The 13,741-nt window shown below is 42.6% G+C and overlaps 1 protein-coding gene and 1 pseudogene across 3 annotated transcripts in view; one reads left to right on the top strand and one right to left on the bottom strand.

Annotated features, from left to right (window-relative positions):
- The window catches only part of Prkce (protein kinase C epsilon), a 514,303-nt gene that overhangs the window by 95,839 nt on the left and 404,723 nt on the right, over positions 1-13,741 (bottom strand). The window lies entirely within an intron of this gene.
- Positions 1,111-1,569, top strand: LOC104856463 (annotated as a pseudogene).

Here is a 13,741-nt window from a genome sequence, read left to right as displayed (position 1 = left end):
AAGAGACCAAAAAAAAAAAAAAAAAAAAAAAAAAAAAAGACTTTGCAGACATGATTAAATCAGGAATCTTGAGAAAGGGGAATTATGCTGGGTCTCTAGGCTTAAACTGGTGTCGTGCAGTCATCAGCCAAAGGATACAGGAAGCCACCAGAAGCCAGAAGAAGCAAGGAACAGAGCCTCTGGAAGGAGACTGGTCTATTGCCCAGCATCTTAATTTTGGCCTGGCAAAACCAGTCTCATACTCTTACCTCTAGAACTATGAATCAATGCTATTATTTTAAAGACACTAAGGTTGTGGTAATTTGTCAAGGCAGCTCTAGGAAACCTGAAATAATGCAATGTGAAATAAGTTGTAATAACTTTTGCAATAATAGCGACATGGAGGAAAGAATGGAAGTTGACCAATTCCTTTGAGGACTACTTTTCGCTTTGGAGATTGTACCTTCTACGGTTCTTATGGCTCATTTCTGAGGCATCCTTCAGAATGGCCAAGCTATAGCCACACCTCACTGCAGGTGGCACCTCCTTATCTGTAATCTATGCTAACATGGAGAGAGGATGGATCAAAATCCACTTTTGCGGTTTCTTGACATTTTTTTTTTCTAAGTGCCCAGCCTATGGATGCTGTGCTAGGCAGCAGGCAAAGGCAAAGAAGTATTAGCCATCACTTCTCTGGGGAGATAACAATCCAGGACTAGAGATGGGAAATGGGAAAAATGACAGAAATAAAACAACCCAAGAACAGAGTACACTAGACACAGTGGGTGTTAAAAGGATTTGGAGAAAGGGGCTACTGTCTGATGTGGGAGGCCCAGGAAGTATTCTAAATGGAAACAGGGTGAGCATCTTAGGGACCAATGAAGTGACCAGATCAATTCGGAAGGAATGTTAAAGGACAAGAAGGGAAGGGTGTATGGTTAACATATAGACAGTCTAAGTGAAGTTTCCCAAAGGAGGTAGTTCTCTATCTAGACTGTAAAAGTGAGCGCTGGTTCTACTTTACTTAGGAAGCATACTTCCTTCATCATGTTCACCTTTGTGACAAAAAGTCCACAGTTAAGAATTGTTAGTAGCTCCTTTGCAGGCACCACTAGAATTGTAGTGGCCAAAATGGAGTTCAGTCCCATTGTGACTTCAAACCAAAGCAAGAAAAGGCATCTCAATCCATCTCCCCACATTCGAAGGAAGATTATGTCTTCCTCTCCTTCCAAAGAGCTTAGGCAGGAATACAAGGTTCCATCTATGCTCATCCAAGAGGATGATGGGCTCAGGTTGTGCAAGGACACTATAAAGGTCAGCAGATTGGCAGAGTGGTCAAGGTTTATAGGAAGAAATGTGTCATCTAAATGCAATGAGTGCAGAGGGGAAAAAGCAAGTGGCACAACTGCCCATGTGGACATTCACCCCAGGAGGGTGGCCGTCACCAAATTACAACTAGACAAAGACTTAAAAAAGATCCTGGAATGAGAAGCCAAATCAGACCAAGTAGGAAAGGAAAAGGAAACATGTAAGGAAGAAACAATTGAGATGATGCAGGGAGAAAGTAATCTCATATACAATTTTCATTAAAAACTGTAAATTTTTTTGGGGGGCGTACCGGGAATTGAACTCAGGTCCTTGTGCTTGCGAGGCAGGCAGTGGAACCACTGAGCTAAATCCCCAGCCCCTAAAAACTGCTAAAATGAAAAAAAAAATTGTCATTAATCCTAAATACCTTCTCTCCTTCCAAGCCTCAGGAATTACTCCAAACCTCAGGAATTAACTCAGGCTTCACTGGTATTCACAAAGTGCCTGAGGTCCAACTTCCCATTTGTCTTGTGCTTCTTCAAGGCCTGCCTGGTTTTCCTCCTAGAGCACAGTTTTGCACTCCGAAGTCCATGGCTGCCTTGCTGACTGCTCAGTCTGCTCATCCCTTCCCCATTCATATCCTCAGTTCAGAAACCATATGATTCTGACCCAATGAAATCAGCACCTCTAAGGTGGGTCTGAGCCCCTGCAGTTATTAAAGCTCTCCAGGTGATTACAACATGGGGTCAGGGTGTAGGACCACAGACTCTCGTCCAGTACTTTACGTCTGTGTGAAATAAGCACCAGAAGTTATTCCCTCTTTTTCTTTTCAAGGATTCTCTCAAGAACAAGAGTTCTCAAACTTGTGCATCGGAATTACATGAAGACTTACTAGAAAGCAGACTGCTGGACCCCTCACCCAGAATCTCTGATTCAGAAGATATGGGGTAGAGCCTGAAAATTAGCTTTTCCCATCAAGTTTGCAGGGGATGTTGATGTAGCTGGTCCATGGGCCACACTCTGAGGACCTCTACCCTTGAGCACCCGGGCAAGCCCTTCACGTGGCAAGTGGGGCGGCATCGTTCATTACCAGGGCCCAACTAGAGGACCCACACCATGCCATAGCTGAACCACCCCACCATCTTCACCCTGAACAGGGGCTACAGCAACAATGGACTATTTCCTTATTTGTAACTGAAAGAATCCTAATCTTTAAAAGGAAAAATCCAAGCTGAATGTGGCGACACTGTGCTGCTTCAGTGAGTTCAAGTCCAGCTTAAACTACATAAGACCTGGTCTCAAAAACAACAACAACAACAATAACAACAACAAAAGAAAAGAAAAAGAACCCCTCCCCCACCTTCCTTCCTGGCTGCCTTTATTCTGCCAACATTGAAAATACACATTTAAGGATAGGGGCTGAGGTATGAGAAAGGAGAGCTAATACACTGGCTGTGTGACCTCTGGCCAATAGCTTTATTTCTCTGTACTCAGCTTTCTGGTCTGTAAAGATGAGGGTAATATAACCTGCCTTACAAACGTCTTATGAGATTAAATTACATATTAAAATGCCTGGCTCATAACTCCACAGTGGTTGCCCATGACTATTGTTATTAACAGTATTAGAATTATCATTATTATTGAATCTCTATTATTTTTTCTGCCCTCTCTCCAACATTCTTCCCTGACCATCTATCTCTTCTTTCCACAAACACTGCTTCCTTTGGCTTTCAGACTGGTTTTTTGGCTCTGTGTCTGGTAGGGGCTCTCCTTGGTAGGGTACAGGCTTCTCCTCCCATCAGCCATGAGGTGTGAGAGTTCCACAAGGCCAGATCCCAGGCCTTCCCCTTTCCTCACTCTACCCATCACACCACAGTTCTGAGGCCCTCTCCCCAGAAGGCTCACTGCAGACCTCCACTGGGGACTTTCCCTGTAAGCTCCACCTACCCAACTGCGTTTCTGCCCTCCTTCCAGAGGCCTCCCAGCCACTCAAACCCAACATGTCTGAACTGACTCCATCACCTTCCCAGCAGGCTGGCTCCTGGCCAGTTTTACAAGTCAAAAAACTGGCAGTCATCTTTAATCCTCCTCTCCCCCATCTCTTACCTCCACCACTATACCCCGTAGCTTTTACCTACTGGGGCCCTACAGGTCTCATTTGTCTACTTCTATCTCCATTATCATTACCACCAGTCTGGCCCAAGCAACTGTCATCTTTTGCCTAGATTCTTGTGTCACCTTGTTAGTAATACTCCCCACATTCATTCCAGTCCCTGTCCAAATGCTGGTCATACTACAGGCAGAGGGACATTGCTGAAATGGAAATTTGATTGCAGTTCATTCCCCTTCCTCCTTTCACTCTGCTTACTTAAAAAAAAAAAAAAAGTTTCTTGCTACTCTTAGAATGAATAGAAAACTCCTTAATACATCTCAAGGCCTGTATGATCTTCTGAGTCATTTGCCTCCCAACTGTCCCTTGTTACCTTTGCCCCGGGACCTTGGCTTATGCTGTTCCTGCTGCTTGGAATGTTTTTCCCCTCTCTCTTCCCACAGTGAATCCTTCCTCAGCTTTCAGATTTCACTGTAGCAATCTCCTTGTCCAGAAAGCTGTCTGTGATTTCTCTGACCAGATCAAATCCCCCTATTATGGACTACATTCCTTGTTGTAGCACTGAGCCCAGCAGAGGGCTTATGTGTATAATTGACATGATTTCTGCCCAACAGTCTATACGTTTCATGAAGGCAGGAACGCTTGGTAATTCTGGCCTATGTTTTTAAGGGAATTAGAGACTCCAAAGAGAAGCTGCTAGAATTCCCCTTTAAAAATAAGTGCTACAATGGAAAAAGATTAAGGGCTTTAAGACATAAACAGAACCAAAGGGCAGTCTAATATTTGTATCTCCAAGTCTTTACTGTTCAGCCTGCCACAGGATGCCTCCTGTCTGCAGGCTCTGGAGATGGGTGACCATTCTGACCGTTTCAGCGACATCGGGTCTGTCTGCATCGACAATCCAGCCCTTGGTTGGAACAGTCTGGAACAGCTTTCTTGTTGCCCCTTTGAAGAACACAGCTTATTCTCCTGAGCAACCCCACTGAATATAAGCTCAAGACTGCCTAAGCAGGCACTGAAAAATCTTTGATTCTACTGAGCATCAGGAGAGGAGGAATTTTTGTTGCTTGAGCTCCTTAGGTTATCTCCAGCACTTAGAGCTGAGCCTGACACAGGAAAGGTCCATATTGTATCCACGTTGACTGCCTGCATTCTTTAATGCCCATCATGGCCCAGGATTCCAATGCTAAAACTTCAAAAGTAACCCAGAGTTGGTTTCCAATGTTATTTCTTTTGTTGACCTCATTTTGAACTATTCTTACTTTAGCCCACTTTGAACTTTTGTTTTAACCTGCTCTCTCTCTTTAGTTTTAACCAGCTCAATGTTCATGGTGCCAAAGCATAATCAACTCTTTTGAGATGTCAGGGATATTTTAAGGTAAGGTAAGTTTTTCCCTTCCCCTCCCTCTATTTAGTGAGTCGGGCTTGTTGCTGACCTCCAGCTCCAACACACTTGAGAAGTGTGTTTTGATACAGAGTGAGAACCTCAAGTCATTCTGGGAACCACTTAATTATATAAACTGAAATCAAAAGAAAGCTGGCAACCCCAGCAGCTACTCATTAATCCCCTCTTGGCATCAGCAGAAAACAAAACAAAAAACCAACTTCCTGGTAAAGTAAGCAAATATGTTTCTGAGGTAATCAAAGCTTTTAAAAGCCTTATTCCACCTCCTTCTTCCTTAATCTCCCTTGAATGTCTAAAAAGTTATGGTCTTGTGATAGCAAGTAAAATAATAAAATTAAGAGAGCGATTAAGTGTCATGGCCATTTAGGGTAAGAACAGTTAATAATGACCTACGAGCTGACAGGGCCACACCATGTATTTGAGATTCCCAATGAGCACCACTTTCCCAGAGCGCCAACCTTCCTGTCTTTGCAGGGAAAGCTAGGTCCACCCTGTCCCTCTCACAAGGTGTGATGGACAGATAGCCAGAGGCTTCCTCCCGGCAGCACTACATGTCCTGCCAAATGGGTTTGTTTGGACACACATTCTCCATCATTCGTGAGATGTTTATATGTGCGAAGATTCTATCACTTTTGAGTTAATTTCACATGAGTGATCAACAAAAGACTAGACTTGGAACACTCTGCCTTTGATGCACCAGTGACAGCATGAACAATTTCTCCAATATGCCATCTCCTTTTCCCTTTTATGTCCAAATCATCTAACTCATCAATTCAACAAGTCTTTCCTGAGTGCTCAGCCCTCAGCTAGATGCCTGAGGGATATGGAAAATGATGTAAGCCATGGATTTAGTTTCTAAGAGCTAGGAGTGGATCGTGGAGAACAACAGAATGCAACACAAGATGCTATATCGTATGTACTAAACTCTCTGGTATTGAATCAGATTGTGAAACCTGTACATGTGGTTTGCATCTTCTTGACCCCTGAAGAGAATAACTATTTGTCAGATGTGCAGGGGATCTAGGGATGGCGGAAGAGGTAAGAGAGGGGAGAGGAAGGGACATTAAAATGATTCAGATATGACAGGTATATGCACCGGCTCCCTGCGATGAATGTATTCACGTATTGTAAACATGGCCTACTATAAAATAAAAATGTTAAAAAGGGAATGAAAATAAGATACTCTCCTTTATCATTATACTTTCTTGGTAGAATCAAAAGAGCGAGCCAACAAGTTTTGGAAAGTCACCCAAATAAATCTTATTTTTTCAGTTTTGACTGTTAAGACACAAAGAAAGAACAGTGACCATTACAATAAATAAACAACTTTCCAGCTGTGGCACCAACAAGATCTGTGTGGCCACAACATGACATTCGGCACATGTGTGCAGCTTTGAGCACTGGTGTCAACAGATCTGTCCACTGTCACTGTTGGGAGACCGGTGCAGATACTGTTTTCTTCTTACTGGAGACTCATCTGTCAATTCAGAGAAAATGAGACTCATCTGAATAATAATGACCACTAATAATACACATTTTCCTATGTGATAACAGCAACAATCGCCTTAATAACGTTTAAAAAGTTATTTTCACATATTCTCGGATCTTTTTTAAGAGGCCTTCTACACTCTCTACTCCCACCGTTGAAAATGTCACTCAACTGATGACATAGATGTAGCCTTTCAGCAAATTCAGGGTTATTACAACCAAATCCTCATAGTGATGACCAACTCCATCACCAATAAAAGCATGGGAAATATAAAGTAGGTTTTCACATGGTTGCTTCTTTTTTTCTGACTACAATGCATTATTTTCATTCGTTTTGTTAAGAGCCTCTTCATTGAGCTATGAATGACATACAAAAAGCTGTGAATATTTCATGTACAGAACTTGATGAGCTTGAGGATAAGTATACACCAGTGAATGCAACACCACAACCTATGGCACAAATACATCTGTCACTTCTGAAAGTTTTTCCTACCCTCTTTATTATTTGTGTATGTGTGGTACATCACAATAGAAAAAATACCCTTAGCATGATTTTAAGTACATAATACAGGAGTCCAAACTCTAGGCACTTTACTGCACAGATATCTCATCTTAGGTAACTGAAACTCTGACCAATACCTCCTTGATCCCCATCCCCCCAGTCCTTAGCAACCACCATTCTAGTCCCTGGCCTTTTGTTTTGTTTTCTCAGACAGGATCTTCCTATATAGTTCAGGCTGGTCTTGAATTCATTATGTAGTCTAGGCTGGCCTTTAATTTGCCGTGATCCTTTTGCCTTAGCTTCCCAAGCTCTAGGGTTACAGGTGTGCACCAACACATCTGGCAAGTCCCTGCTTTTATGAGTTCATCTATTTTAGTTTTATCATATGAAGCAGTGTCAGGTAATATTTGCCTTACTGTGTCTGACTTATTTCCCTTAACATAATGCTTCCCAGTTTCATGTATATTATTGCATATAGTAGAATTCCCTTCTTTTTAAAGGCTAAATAATATTGTATTGCATATAGGTGTGGCTGTTTCTTATCATAAGCCAGTGAGGGCAGTCAATCCTACTTTCAGTCAAAGGAGAGATACCTTTTTCTTGGAAACCCTTATCACAATGACAACTGGCCAGATAGTAAAAATTCCACACTGCAGTCTGCTGGTTGAGAAAGTATAAATTTCATTCATGCATGTGTATTATTTATTTCTAAATGCTTAAAACTTTACTGATTTGACTTAAACAGGATGGCCCAAGCTTAAGGTGACCTAACGCTGCACCAGATAAAGCTCAAATAAACATTTCCTGCTTCTGATCAAAGCTGCACTTAACTCAGAAACACCCACAAGTCGCTACCTCCGAGGCCCCCATGCTTCCATCTGGGTGTGAAAGCCAGAGGGAAAAGAGAAGAGTTTCAGGCCAATCCATCAGAGAACACTTGCACTCCGACAGGGGCCAACTATGTCTAGTGCCCCGCACTGTGACAGTACCAGCGGAGCAGCGCCCAGCCAGCCTCTGTCTCACAGGCTGGGCACCAGAAGAGCAGCAGCATCTACAGTTAAACAGGAATGGTGCATTGCTAGTTTTCTCTTTGAAAATGACAGAATCAAGAGTTCAGGGAACCTGCCATGGGAAGCAGAATGGTTCTGTCTGGGAGACTGTTCCTCTGTGGCTCTATGTTCCGGCTGCACTGCCATCTTCCAGGATCCTGGCTTCCTCCTGGCTTCACTCCACTGGCTGCCTGGCCGGCACTTACTTATGAGGCATGGCTTCTGGCTCCTGTACTGTGTTCCTGGACACTCACTTGGATTCCAGGGAAGCAGTAAGCCTTCAGTACCTTCCCCTTAGACTCCTGCTGAATGCAGAGGCCTAGTCATCTTGCAGAGTTCTCACACTCTGTGGTAAGCCTGGGGCCCACCTATATGCTGGTCTGCCCAGATGGTCAAGAGGATGAAACAGGCAAAATTGTCTTTGATTCTACAAAGAAATATTTTAAGCAGAAGGGGTAAAAAAAGGTAGGTTTTTTTCTTGGGCCCACTGGCATCAAGGGTCATCTTTTTAAAGGTAAAGCTAAACGCATGCCTAAAAGTATTCTTGTTCTAATCTTATTTCCCAACTCAGCCAAGGCCCACCTGATGGTCTTGCTGACACTCTTCCCATGAGTCAGGCTGTCCATACAATCCGGGGAATGAATGGCACCAAACTGCCTGGTCCATACGTGTACCTTTTTGTGTCCCTAGCAGGACAGAAGGGACCAACACGTCCTCTCCACAATGCCCCTTTCTTGTGAATCCCCACCTGTTTAGGTTCAGGGCTTTTATAGCTCAATAAAGAACAGAAGGGCTTCCTGGGTGACCAACTCACGGCTGCTGGAGGTAGGTCCCACATACCATTGAAGCAGCCATGAGGCTGCTCCTCTGGTCCAGAAACTCAGTCACCTTATCATCACCTGTGTCAACAGAACACAGGTCACACTAGAGTTCTGATTTCCAGGAGGCCAGTGTGCTGAATATGATTGTAAATAAAGCCTACAATCCTGGGTTAGGTCAATCTTAAACCATTTTATCACTGCTGCTATTGTTTTCTCTATCTCCCTTCTTTGCCTGCTGAATTCTATTTAGAAAGAAATTCTGTTAAAATGAGCTCCATTTATGTCCAAATGGTCAGTCAATTTAGGGACGATAATCAAGGAAACTTTTTTCAATCTTGCATACACACAAGTGATTGAATCTTCATCACTTCTTTTCTAAGAGTATGCTAAGTTCTGCTCCTAGCTTTCTCGGAGGCCAAGGCAAGAGGACTGCTAAGTTGAAGCAACTCAGTGAAGCTCTATCTCAAAATAAAACTATTTAAAAAGACAGAGGATGTAAGGCCTTGGGTTCAATTTCCAGTGAAGAAGAAGAAAGAAGAAAGAGAGGGAAGAGGGGTGAAGAGAGAGGAAAGAGGAGGAGGAGGAAGAAATAATAATAATGATAATAATAATGAAGAGGAGAAACTTTTTATGACAGCTTTAAGGACCAGCAAGAGGAAAGTGACCCCAAATAAAGAAAGCATATCAACATTTCTCATCAGCTCTGGAAAAGAAATACAACCCACTGAGTTGGGAATATTTAGGTTGATGGCATCATACAAGGAGAGGGGGAAAGGCTGCCTTCTCATACTTCCCTGGTTTAGTCCTACAGATGTGTTGTTGGATTCATATGCATGGTTGCCCCAAACCACTTCTTGATGGCAAGGAACAAGAAAGTTTAGGAGATATTTCTACTCTGCTAAATCCTCTTTCATGTTCTGAGTGCTTTCACAAAGGCGAAACTAAGATGTGGTCATCTGGGTAAACTGGCAACTTGGAAACAACACCCTAATGTACATATCTACCACAATCCTTGGGATTCTGAAGGCTGGGTCACATTGTTTTAGGTCTCAAAGGCCAAGACTGGGGGCTGCAGGCATACTGGAGAGGATTTCCGTAGGAATTCACTAGATAATAGTTAGAGCATGAATGGGGAGTTGTGGATTATTAAATTCTCTGATCTACACATTTCCACTTGGGCTTACTCTGAACAGTGAGCAGTGTGGTGAGATAAACCTATAAATATTTGGTGTAATAGCACAAGGCATTCTGCAAAGAATTGGTGAACCACTGCGCTATTGGAAGAAGGTGCTGGATTCCCGTACGTGTTGTTTATTCAAGATACATGAGCACAGATTCTGGTCCATACCATGCAGCCCACATGAGGTAGGTTCTGGTGCTTGTAGAGCAGAACAAAAACAACCTGTGTTTAATGTGACCACATGCCTTTTGTTCTTTGCTGCCTGGAAAGGTTGAGATGTAGACACAGCAGGTAAGAGCTGCTGGGATGAGGCTGAAGCTATGAAATAGACTGAGGACCAACAATCCAAACTGGAGACCAGTTTCTCCCAATGTAGAATCCATTTTCTAACAGGACTGTTAGTGCTGTGAATGAGAAAAAAGCCAGGTGCCTCAGATGGAAACTTGTAGTTCAGCTTGTAGTCAACCCCTGTTCACAGTACTCTTTCCATCAGTGTTTGATATTTTGTGATTGCTTTTTCCCATCTTCTTAGCTTCTGGCTCAGACTGCCTTGATTCAAGTCATAGCTCAGTTATATCCCAGCTGTGTGAACTTGGATAAACTCCCTGGTTGGAGGTGTTGGCCTCCCCGTCTGCACAAGTGAGATTCAATAATAGATATTACATGGAATGTTAAAAGAGATTATCATGATTGCAGGCAACAAGGTCTATAAACATTGCTGAGGAAAAATTAGTCCTAATTTCTTATGCACCAGTCCCCTTTCTAGAGCTGCACATGACTCAGTGATGGTCAGATTTGAAATCAGCCAGTTCATTGGTAATTAAGAGGGCTTTCAAAAAGACCATACTCTAGTTGCAGGAATAAGAAGTTCCAGTAGAGACTTCACACCAGGGGTGGTACTATATTACTTCTGAAGGAAAGCTCCGTGGGGAAGCAGGACTTACAAGGAAGAGAACATCAAGACGAGCAGACTTTGGGTTCCAGGTACAAAGAACATGAAGGCACAGGGCTATCTGTGAACTTTAAGTAAACTTAACCAGTAGTATGGACGGAGCAAACTTTCTTCTCCTTTTTCTTTTTCTCCTGTAGCATATTATAATTCATGGCAAATGTGAAGATAAAATAACAAGTAAAAATGGTTATCATTTATTGAGCACCCACCATATATCAAGTATGAATTACTTTTTTGTGGATGCTAAACTCGTGCAAGCAGGCATCAAGCTCAGGAGTAGATGACTTGTAAGTAGTATGGCCAGAATCTGAGGTCAGGTTGGTCTGTTACAAAGCCAAGTCTCTCTCCAAGACACCAGGAGTCACTCTCAACATCATTCAATAAAGCTCATGTTTTATGCATCAAAAATAAAGTCGTGTGAGGCGAAGTTTCCAGAGCATGTGTCCAGGTCAGCACATGAAGCCTCTGCTCCAGTTATGTTTATACAGGTAGTTTTGAATCTTCAGAGAAATCTAAATTTCCTGACAAATGTCTGATTCATGAATTGATTCAACACAGTGGGAACTGATTTTCTTAATGGTCAAAAAACATATGAATGAGTTTTATGTTTTCAACCATAAGTGCTATGTAGATATTTATTCTTGTTGTTGACTTAAATACTTTTCTGCAAAGCAGACGCTTGAGAACAAATCCCTACTTGTAGACATACACCATCGCTATCATCCACACAGGCCTTATCCTCAGCTTTCAGAAACCATTTCAGAGAACGGGTGGATAAGTTTAACTTCAGCAGGTGTGTAACAGCCATCTGGAGAGATTTCATTCTGTGGGTGCTGGGCAGCAGGTGAGAGAAAACACAGAAGCTGAGAAAACACCGAGCCCAACACTATCTCAATGCCACTTCTCTTCTTCAAAGGGTCTCTACTATCACTGTGACAAAGCCCAAACTGATCAGCAGCACTGCCTCAGTATGCAGAAGAGACAACTTGGAACTTATAAAAAAGATTCCCAGATGCCACATCCAAATATTCTGAGTGGCTAGGATGTAAGGTTCTGCCTCTCTAGCAAGCACCCAACTATTGAAATGCTTCTATCTCAGGGCTCACAATGTGAATACCCAGGTCAGACTTCTCCCAATTGTCAATAACCTAAATTTCAACCTGACACAACTCATGACTCCCTACTCGGGTTGATTTTTTTTTTTAATTAAATATCACAACCATTCCTTGCTCTTGGTCACTGCTGAGCCATCTGAACAAACTAATCCAAGATCCTCTTCTGTACATGTTGAACACTTCTGATTCTCCACTCCTTGGTAATGACTACTTAAATAAAGGCAGCCCTTAGAGAATTCTTCCTCTTCTAGATTCATGGCAATGTCTAAGCCACCGGTCTGATGATTAACACTACTCTGTACATGACACCTCATGTCATTGCCGTATATTCTGAAGTCAGAGAGGATTACTTAGTTTGGTGCTTCTATCCTGGAATTTTGCCTTGCGCAACAGTAAATGCATACTTACTGATTAAACATGTCAATCAATATGCTTAATCTAATTTTGGTTCTGCATGGCTAACATTATCTGAATTATCATGGTGGGTGAGCATTATTATTCTAGACAACCCAAGTTCAACACCATGTCATGGTCTTGACTACCACAGCAGACCCTAACACCCCTTTCCCAATGCTTTACTGAACCTAAAAGAGTGGGTATGCTTATACGTTAATAGGCTATTCCTTATGTGGTTCACCCATACTTATATTCATCATGATCCACGATCCTTCTTTTTTTTTTATTAGTGCATGTTTGCATTACATAATAAATTCATCTTGGGAAGTTAGGTCTTGCTGTATAATCCAGGCTGGCCTCCAATTTATAATCCTCCTGCTTCAGCCTCCCAACTATGAACCTTCTTCTAAGAATCCCAAAGGGGCTGGGTGTGACTGTGCATGTGCGAATGTGCTTTCCCCAGCTACTGGGGAAGTTGAGGTAGGAGGGTTTAAAGTTTGAGGCCTGCCCAGGCAACTTAGTGAGAACTTATCTCAAAATAAAATGAAAAAGGCTGAGGATGGAACAACACTGGAGCACTTGCCAGACATGTGCATAGTCCTGTATTCAATCCCAAATACTGAAAAAAAAAATCTTGCCTTAATCACATTGCCATCACTAGGACTAAATATCTGACACCCACATCTTAAAGCAGAGGCTTATTTATCTCACACTTTCCAGTGGGTTCAGTTCAAAGTCAGCTGACTCTAAGGCAGAAATGCACAGTGAATGGGCATGATGAAGAAAAGCTACTAGAATGTGGAGAGAGGAGCCAGGGTCAAGAGTACACATATTGTGGTTTACATATAAAATGGCCCCCAAAGCTTCATGTGTTTTGAAGGTGACTGGATTAGGGAGTACCATAGCTGATTTGCTGCTGGGAGTAGGGAGCAGAGGATGGTCATTTCTTGGTGGCATGATGGGAAGGGTAAAACTCCCTCCCAGGCTCCTCCTTTCACCCTGTGCTTCCTTGTCACCATGACCTGAGCAGCTGTCCTCAGTCCAGGCCCTTCCATTATGCTGTTTCTGCTTGGAGCCAGCTGACTATGGACTAACCCTCTAAAAAACAGGAGCCAAGCAAACCTCTCCTCTTTCAAGTTGTGGGTATCAGTTATTCTGTTCCAGAAATAAGGAAGTAACTGAGACAATACCCCAAGGAAATCCCCCAGTGATTTACTTCCATCTGGACCCCACCTTGTAGCAGCATAGTCAGGCATGACCTCACCAATGGATTAATCCATGACGAGTATAGAACCTATTACCTAAAAACTCTGCTTCTGAACACATGAGACTTTTTGGGGGGTGGGGGGATATTTTAAGATGTAAACCATAACAATCCCAAAGGTGGCTTCTACCCATCAATAATATAAAAGTACAGGCAAAAAAAAAAAAAAAAA

This window comes from Fukomys damarensis, unplaced genomic scaffold, assembly GCF_012274545.1.
Source record: "Fukomys damarensis isolate Sample0158 unplaced genomic scaffold, DMR_v1.0_HiC HiC_scaffold_2, whole genome shotgun sequence".
Taxonomy (NCBI): domain Eukaryota; kingdom Metazoa; phylum Chordata; class Mammalia; order Rodentia; family Bathyergidae; genus Fukomys; species Fukomys damarensis.
This window is presented reverse-complemented; position numbering and strand designations above follow the sequence as displayed.